The 8,821-nt window shown below is 47.6% G+C and overlaps 1 long non-coding RNA gene across 1 annotated transcript; it reads right to left on the bottom strand.

Annotated features, from left to right (window-relative positions):
- Positions 1-3,709: 3,709 nt before the first annotated feature.
- LOC129146677 (uncharacterized) lies at positions 3,710-4,519 on the bottom strand. The gene is made up of 3 exons (XR_008553705.1): positions 4,409-4,519; positions 4,103-4,135; positions 3,710-3,763 (listed from the first exon to the last, which is right to left on the bottom strand). It is a non-coding gene; the product is annotated as an uncharacterized LOC129146677 (long non-coding RNA).
- Positions 4,520-8,821: the final 4,302 nt, after the last annotated feature.

Below are 8,821 nucleotides of genomic sequence, written 5' to 3'. Positions count from 1 at the left end.
ATGAGATGTTCTCAGCTATTAACAAAGACTCAGAGTCTAAATGAATTTGCAGCAGTGGGAGACTGCGGAGAGTGCCATTAACAGCAACACTGCCTCTCATTCGCCCAGCAGCAGCTTTATTAAAGATATGAACAAAGGGACAAGAAACCAGCATGCAGGGCCTCCCTGGTGGCACAAGGTGCTAAGTCTCAGCACTATGAATCTACTGGCAGCCACTGAGGCCTCAGTTCAATCTCTGGCCAAGGAGCAACCCACATGGTGTAGCAGACCTCTCCTGTCTCACCTGCTGCTCCCCTCCGCAGTATATTTCAGTCAGTCTGCCTGTTCTGCTCTCCGTTCTCTTTCTAGTGAATCTTCTCACTCCCCGTGCCTCTGGCCTACTCTCCAGCTCTTGTATGCATAAATAAAATAAATCTTTTTTAAAAAAGAAAATAACATGCAATTTTGTTTATGCTTATACAAATTAATAAGTTACGGCTGGAACAAACTTTTCTAGTTAGTAGGGATCATGCACACAAGCCAGCACGTCCTCAGAGAACAGGAATCAATTCTGGGAAGTTCTGTTTGCAGCACTTCTAACCTCCTGGAACTCCGTGTGCAGAGTGAACAGGTGCTCTCAGAGAGCTCCGCCTCCCTTGAGGGCAGCAGGCTGCCAACATCTGTCCAACTGCCACCATCGCTGTATTTCCAATAACTCCCAGCTTCAGCTCTCCTATTGAACACCTCGGGTGCCAGTTCCACAAATGTGCTACTTCTGAAGCCTGCCCGTGTCACTGCAGGCTCCACATCTCTACTTCACAGTCTGAGATGTGGGTGGCATCTGACCCCTCTTTCTCACAACCCAGATGTTACAATAAGAAATGCTGTAAAGTCCATCTCTAAATATATCCAGATCCAAACACTTCCTATTATTTTCCTGATCACACCCCATAAAGCTACCAAATTTTCTATCCTGGAATCTGTGCTAGTTTCCTGCATTTATCTTCACACCTCTCACCTTCACCTCTTGATTCTGCACAGCAGCCAGACAGAGGCGTCTAAAGAGAAGTTGCACCATGTCACTCTGTGTCCAGAAAGGTCTGTTGATAACACATCTTACTCAGAGAAAACATTATGAATTCCAAACCAATCTTCAAGCCCAAATATTTGGCAATCATTTCCTTTTATAGAAAACTACAGGTTTTTCACTTTGAAACATAGCAAAAGCGCAGTGTGTCAGTTTATTTAAAATCCAGCAACCAAGTACCCTACAAGGCAATCAGTTTCCCTCTCTAAATACATTTAGTCACATAATTTTATGCTTATTGCATAAAAGTTTTAAATAAAAGCCATCAAAATATTTAAATAATCTCACATCTGGATTGAATCATGGTAGTATGGATATATTTTAGAAATTCCAGATTATTTATTGATTAGTAACATGTAATATTTGACAATGTCCCCGGAGAAGCAGCTTCCATGTGTAGGGAGATGACAGTGTCATCACATCTGCTAGGAAGTGGGTCATTTGCATATTTACTGCTAGATTCTATCAGACCTGCCGTCACACTGAGGCTTCCCGTGAATAAAGTACTACAAGTGGTCATTGCTGGACCAGCACAGAAGACGGAGCTCACTCCTGACACCAGGCCCCATCTGTCACTGTGTTTGTATTTCCTTGTTATTGTGCTGAGCCTTGGATTATTAAACACAAGTTTTTCTTAGTGAATGTGGTGTGTTAAAGCAAAAGGATATATAACCTGTTCCCTCAATCATTTACTTTCTCTCCATCTTTTGAAAAATTATTGATCAGACAATGTAAGTTACAGGTTCACTGGCTGGAAAGACACAGTCACCTCTTAGGTCACCCATTGTTTACGCAGGAGATTGGTGTCTCTTGGTCTCTCAGCATGACCATCCCTCAGCAGGGCCCTCAATGCGGAGTTTCAAATGCTACCATTGCTGTATCTCCTGCTGGATGTAGATTAATTTCCCTTATTAAAAATACTTAATAATTGTGCAATAATCTGCTCAGGTTTTGTCACCTCTCCATGGAATAACTTTTCATTTTTACCCTTTCCTGCTGGCTGCTGTGCTTTTGTCACCTTCTTCACAAAACTGTGGTCCTTTTGGTTAAAAGGAGGAAGAATTTTTTATTTGAGCCTCCAATTCTATCCTGCAATGTAAAATACTGTCCACAATTGTAGTCAAAGAAGAAGTGAAGGTGTGTATGGTGAGCTGAGCCATTAATAAAATGGCCTTAAGATTTGAAGATACGAAAATCACCATCATGAATGGAAACTGTCCAGACATTGACCAAGATGCACAACATAAATAACCAGCTTGTGGACTGTATACTAATAATGAGTTGAATCCAGCCATTTGGAAACTCTCGTATGTTGTCATATAATTTGCTGTATCCTCTCAGCTCAAGCAGGCACAGTGAGATGGTGGGAATACTTAATCCATGGTAGTGAGGTAACAGTAAATAATTTCTTGATTCTTCAAAAATTGTGGGTGTTGGGCCTCTCTGGTGGCCTAGGGGTTAAGTCTCAGCACTACCACTGAGAAGACCCACTACAACATCCTGAGAGCTACCCCACATGGCCCAGCAGACCTCTCCTATCTCACCTGTTATTCTCCTTAGCAGTGTATTTCAGTATATCCACCTGTTTTGCTCCACACTCTGTCTCTGGTGAATCCTCTCACGCCCCCCTGCCCCTCACACCCGGCCTTCACCCCAATTCTTCTACACAAAAATTAAAAAAAAAAAACTTTAAAAAAATTGTGGTATTTCATTAGGGAATTATAGATAAATAATAATTCAGTGTTGCAAAGAGAAAATAAAGGATGAAAGCATCAAGATTTGTTACTATCAGGAGAATAACAGTTTGTCAGAAGATGTCACCTTTTGGCCATGTGGTGGATATATAAGTGGTGTAAAAAAGTCATAATCTGCAGCATCAAGTACAAGATCCATCTCAGACCCAGCAAACAGCAGAGGCTGGGGACCCAGTGGTGTGTAGGTGCAACAAGACACAATGGGGACTCAGTCAGCGGGAGTCAGGCTTTGTCATCAAATGAGTCTGATGCCAAACTAGAGAGGGTCAGTTTACCACCCAGCGCTGCCAGGCCAGGAAGCCTGGCCTGGTCTGCAGCCCTGGTCAGCAATAGCGCAGCCTGGCAGGCTTAAGGGTTAGTTTTGAAATTTGGCTTATTTTGGCTCTTCGTCTGCTTTCTCTACATCCATATGTAAGTATTTCTCTTTTTCCTTTTGACTCTTCCATCCATGTTGACGCAGTGGCAAAAGTTATGTTTTTGACCGTGGAATGCTAATTCATCATACAGGGACATATATCACCTGTATATGCGCATATATGTATACATGTAATCCCAGCTTCTACTTGATTTGTCACCTCTTTGGGCATTTAGGTGGTTCCATAGCTTGGCTGTTGTAAATAGTGCTGCAATGGTGATGGGAGTGCAGGTCCCTTCACAGTAATAGTGTATTTATCCTCTGTGAGTAGATCCTCAGTGTAGATTTGCTGGGTCCAATGGCAGAACCACATTTAAGAAACTTCAATACTGTTTCCATAAGGGTTGGCTCGTCTATACCCAAAAACAATGTAGGACTGTCCCTTTTTTTTTCCCATATCCTTGCCAGCACTTGCTTTCTGGTCTTTTGAATATGAACCATTCTCACAGGTGTGAAGTGGTTTAAACAGGGATCATGAAGTCTCAAAAGAAATCTGTAGCATTCAAGCCAACACAAAGCTGTCTCACACTGTGAAAGAAAGAAAATAATCATGAAGAAATTCAGATGAATTATCTGAGTGTTAACACTATCAACAGTCCCTGCATTCTCAAGATGTCCTCCTGAAAGCATCCCCATCACCTAGTGCCAGCCTCTCTGCCTCAACCCCTATGCCCACTGAAGGCCTCCAGGGTGCCACTTTTAGGGGCTGAGATACATTTCAGAGCCTTGGGCACTGCCACTGGGGAGAACACAACAAAATTTGGTCAGAGATGAGACCACAGGAGGGACTGATGAGGGTGACACCCCCATGGGCTCCATCTACACTGTCCCCAGGGCTCAGGGATCCAACCCTTTATCCACACTTACCTGGAGCCTGAGTGTAGCTTCCTCCTTGTCCACCTGTGGGAGAAACATCATGTGAGACCAGGAAGAGTCAAGTAAGAAGTCCTAAAGGTATCTTCTAATCCTGCAGACAGGGAAGTTTCCAGAACTGGGACTAAAGAACCAGGTCAGGACTGGGAATAATGAAGAAAGGAGGTGAGAAAGCACTGGACCAAATGCCCTCTGGGCAACACACATGTGTGGATGGTACTTCTCATTAACCACATAGGGCAAGTTCTCCCTGGGACATGAAAGCCCCCAGTGGACAAGATCCCCCACTCCCTTCCCTACCTGAGCACTTCTTCCTCCATAGCACAGCTGCAACCACCACAGCTCCAGTGAGCACAACTCCGAGAAAGACCAAACCATTAATGATGTCCATGGTGGGGATGGAGGGCTGAGCAGGGGCACTGCAAGGGAAGGAAGGTGAGACTCTAACCTGCAGGCCTCCAACCTGACCCTCTGACACTCTCCAGAAAGGCTCCTGATTCCCTAAGAAAGACTCCATGGCCATGTTCCCCTTCTTACCCCATCTCAGGACCCGGGGCTCCAGCAGCCCCTCATGCTGCACACGGCATGTGTATCTCTGCTTCTCTCCAGAAGGCACCACCACAGCAGCCCACTTCTGAAAGGTTCCAGCCCCCCCAGGCCTGGTCTCCACCAGCTCTGTGTCCTGGGTCAGGTCCTCCCATCTCGCTGCCAGGTCAGAGTGATGGCCGCAGGGTAGAAGCCCAGGCCCAGCACTTCAGGGTGACCTCATGCTCAGTGATGGGGTGAAGAGACACCTGCGCCCTTTGGGGGCCTGAGTGGGAAAAATCAGAAATTTCATGCTTTGTGTTCCCCATGGACACTGAAATACCTCATGTGACCATCCTCCAGTGGACAGACAGTATGTTTGGAGGGAGGAAGCACAAACCCAGAAACCAGCCTGGTTTGGAGTCTGAGATAGTAGGTGAGAGCCCAGGGTGGGATGCAGGTCTCAAAGAATTTTGTTGCTGACTTGGGTGGAGGGTGATGACACAGACAGGCGGGAGTGAGATCTCCAAAAATGTTCTCTGACCAAAAAGATCCTGAGAGAGAAACTCATTGACCCTAAGATGGCTGCCGGTCAAAAGCATCCTGTGAAGGGTGAGTTCGGGGATGGTCTCCCCTCATTCTCAGGAGAAACTGGATTCCTTAACTGTCCTTCAGAAAAAGCAGGAGCCTCCAGCCAGTCTCCATCCAGAGCTGGAACACGTGGCCGACAGCTCCCTCTCTGGCCAGAAGGGGCGCTTTCTCACCATGATTCCATTTCCCTGCGGGGTGTGCGCCTCAGGGAGATCCAAGGCCCCGCAGCCCTCTTACCTCTGAGCTGCAGCGCCTCCTTCCCCATCTGCAGGAGTCTGGGGAGCCACTCCATGCACTTGCTTTCCAGGCTGCTCCTGTCCTGCTCTGCCGACCTTCCTCTCGAGCTGGAGAGCTGAGCCGCCCGGTCCGCCGCGGTCCAGGCGCGCAGGTCCCCGCCCAGGGCGATGTAATCGGTGCCATCTTAGGCCACCGATCGTGCCCGCGGAGGAGGCTCCCGTCGGGCCCCACGTCGCAGCCCAAAGTCCTCTGGATCGTGTGAGACCCTGAGCCGCCCTTCAGTCACCCGTGGTCTCCCGCCCGCACCCGATCCCCCGCCCTGAATAATCCCAAACTTAAATGACACCTAAGGGTGAAAGTCCCGCGGGCTCTTCCCTGGTCAAGGGGCCTGGCAGGGCCACGGCCTCGGGGGTCACGGGGCCCCGAGACTCGGGCGGGGGTGGGGCGGAGCGGTGACGCGCCTGGCCAGCGCTGCTCCCCGGCCCGGCTCTGGCTGCGGCGGCCGCGCGGGGCCTCCAGGAGCGCTTGGAGCCTCCGCGCCGAGTGTCTGCGGAGCCGCGTCTCCTCGTCCTGATCCTCCTGCCCCACCTGCCCCGCCCAGGGCGCCCGCGCTCCGCGCTCTGGCCCAGGGAGTCGCTGTCGAACCGCATGAACTGCGTGTCGTCCACGTAGCCCACCGCGAAGTACCAGGGCTCCCGAGGCCGGGCCGGGACATCGCGGTTTCTAAAAGCCTCAGAGAGTGGGAGCCTGGGGGGGGGGGTGAAGCCGGGCGGACCCTCCTCCGGGGCGGGTCCTGAGTCCCGGGGAGATGGGGCAGGGGAGAAAGTGTCCAGGAAGGAGGGAGCTCCAGAGACTGAACATGGGCAGCGGGTCCAGAAGGGGCAAGACTCAGGGACAAAAGGAGGAGGAAGGTGGGGACAGAAAGGGACCAGGGGCGCCACTGGGGTGACAGAGGGGCCTAAGCAGCAGCTTCCTCTGCAGAAGCCTTTTCCCTCCACCCTGCACTCACCAGCCCGGGTCTCTGTTGGGGCCAGAGGCCTCACAAGCACCAGCAAGAGCAGGATTGGGGCCATCATAACCAGTACTACTGGGGTCTGGGAGCTTCTGACTCCAGGCTGGTGGGTGGAGACTCACCTGGGCAGGCAGTGATGCTGATTGGTTCTCTGGAACCTCCAGGCACTGGGGCTGAGAACTGGGGAGGAGTCACAAGAGTCCAGGGCCCACAGGTGGTGGGACAGAGTGAAGCTAAGGGGGCAGTGGGGTATCCCCAACAGTAACCTTCCTGCCCTAGACACAGCCCTGGGGCTTGGAATTATGAGAACCAGATAGGACCTGGGCTTTGCTCTGCCTCCTCTCCTCTCCCAAAACTTTGCCACACTGTCTCTCTGATTCCAGGCCAAGGACTGGGTCAGCGGTTCTCAGTCATTTTCGTTTCGGATTGGTGGACGCCAAGTATAATCTTGTTTATGAGATATCGCTGCCCATATTTACCACACTCAATTGGAATAAAGCTGTGTTTAATCATATAACTATTTCAGTTAGAATAATAGTAATAATCCAATGCATGTTAATAGAAAGTGTTTTTTTTAAGCCCTGCCTTTACTTTTTTTAAAGATTTATTTATTTATTCATAAAAGCATTAGGTACAGTCAGAACCACGGGAGGGTGAGAGAATTCACCAGAGCCAGAGCGGAGAGCAGAACAGGCAGACTGACGAAGTACACTGCTGAGGGGAGCAGCGGGCAGCAGGAGAGGTCTGCACGCCATGTGGGACCTCCTCCGGTGGCTGGGGAGCAGCCGGGATCGAACCGGCGCTGCAGAGGCTGCAGGCAGTTTCGCAACCCAGCGCTCAACTTCTGTGTCACCGGGGAAGCCAATAAAAAGTGTTCTTAAGAAAAATAACTTCTTTCTGGAAATAATCAGGGCAATGAGAAGAATGGATCTTTTAGTTTTTTATTTTTGCGATTGTCTTTCTTGTCTGTCTCATTAGAAGACAATAGGATTTTCATGTTTCCTTCTGCATTTAGTCTGTGGTTCCGGTTGAGTCGATGAAAAATATATACAGCCTCACACAAATGTGTTGAAGTAGTACTTTCACATTATTGTGAATATTCAAATTTGATTCTAAATTAAAAACTATACAGGTGGTATTTTCTCAAAGGTTATTTGCAAAGTAAACCTGAAACAATATCATTGAATATTTCTTATTCTGTTACATTTCCATAGTCCTCTCTTGCATACTGATGGCGTCTTGTGCTAATGTGTAATGTGCTAATGTGTGATTTTTTTAAGTATTATTGTTCCACTAAGTTATAAAGACCTTCAGTGTTCATTACAGAGGAGTAAAATTTTTTTTTAAGATTTATTTATTTATGCATACAAGAGCTGGGGTACAGACCAGAGATGTAGGGGGCGGTGTGTGAGAGGATTCACCAGAGACCTAGTGGGGAGCAGAACAGGCAGACGGACTGAAATACACTGCTGAGGGGGAGCAGTGGGCCAGCAGGAGAGGTCTGCTTTGCCATGTGGGTTGCTCTCTGGCTTCTGGGATCGAACTCATACTGCAGAGGCTGAGGATTGCTTCATAGTGCAGTGCTTAAACCCTTGCACACCAGGAAGGCACCAGAATCAAATTATTTTTAAAAATTGATTTTATTTTTCACCACAAATCTCAAAAGTAAAAGTAGTAATGGAAATTGTCAAGGTAGTGATAGGACACAATGTTCCGTAATTCTGGTTTTGTCTGAGCACTTTTATTTTGGCAAGGCGAGGTTACTGTCAGTTATCAATTGTCAGTTGAAGGTCAGTTTCATAAAGGCACACATTCATTTTCAGGACAATGTCTGCCAATTAACGAAATCCAAATAGCCATAGTTTTTGTCATTGATCCCTTCGTGTCAGATGGTATTGCCTACAAAAAAAGAGAAACAGTCTAATTCATCTCATGCAAATATTTCCTTGACACATATTCTGTGTGTACTTGCGTGTCATCACAACAGATATTGTAAAATGTGATTTTGAGGATGATAAAATAATGAAGCTAATTTCAATGATTTAACCAAGACATTTTGAAATGAACTGGTTGAGTTGTGTTTATGAGGTAATTAGTGGTGAAGAAAAACTACTATTGCAGTTAGTAATATAAGATCATTTTTACTAAGTTTTACCTCAGCAAGTGTCAAAAGTGAAAAAGCCAACGGTGTCTAAGTGACGTTTTGAAAATAGTTTCACCTAATGGATCCTGTGACAGGTTCTGGGTGACTTCAAGGGCTCCACAGAACACACTCCAAGTGTTCTCTGCCTTTGTCTCCCCTTCATTTCCAGAATACCCCTCCCTAGATGGCTCCCCAACTCCCAAAG

Source organism: Talpa occidentalis, unplaced genomic scaffold, assembly GCF_014898055.3.
Source record: "Talpa occidentalis isolate TD23 unplaced genomic scaffold, MPIMG_talOcc4v2.1 talOcc4.35, whole genome shotgun sequence".
NCBI classification, from domain to species: Eukaryota; Metazoa; Chordata; class Mammalia; order Eulipotyphla; family Talpidae; genus Talpa; species Talpa occidentalis.
Note: the sequence above shows the minus strand (reverse complement) of the source record. Positions and strands in the feature narration are given on the sequence as shown.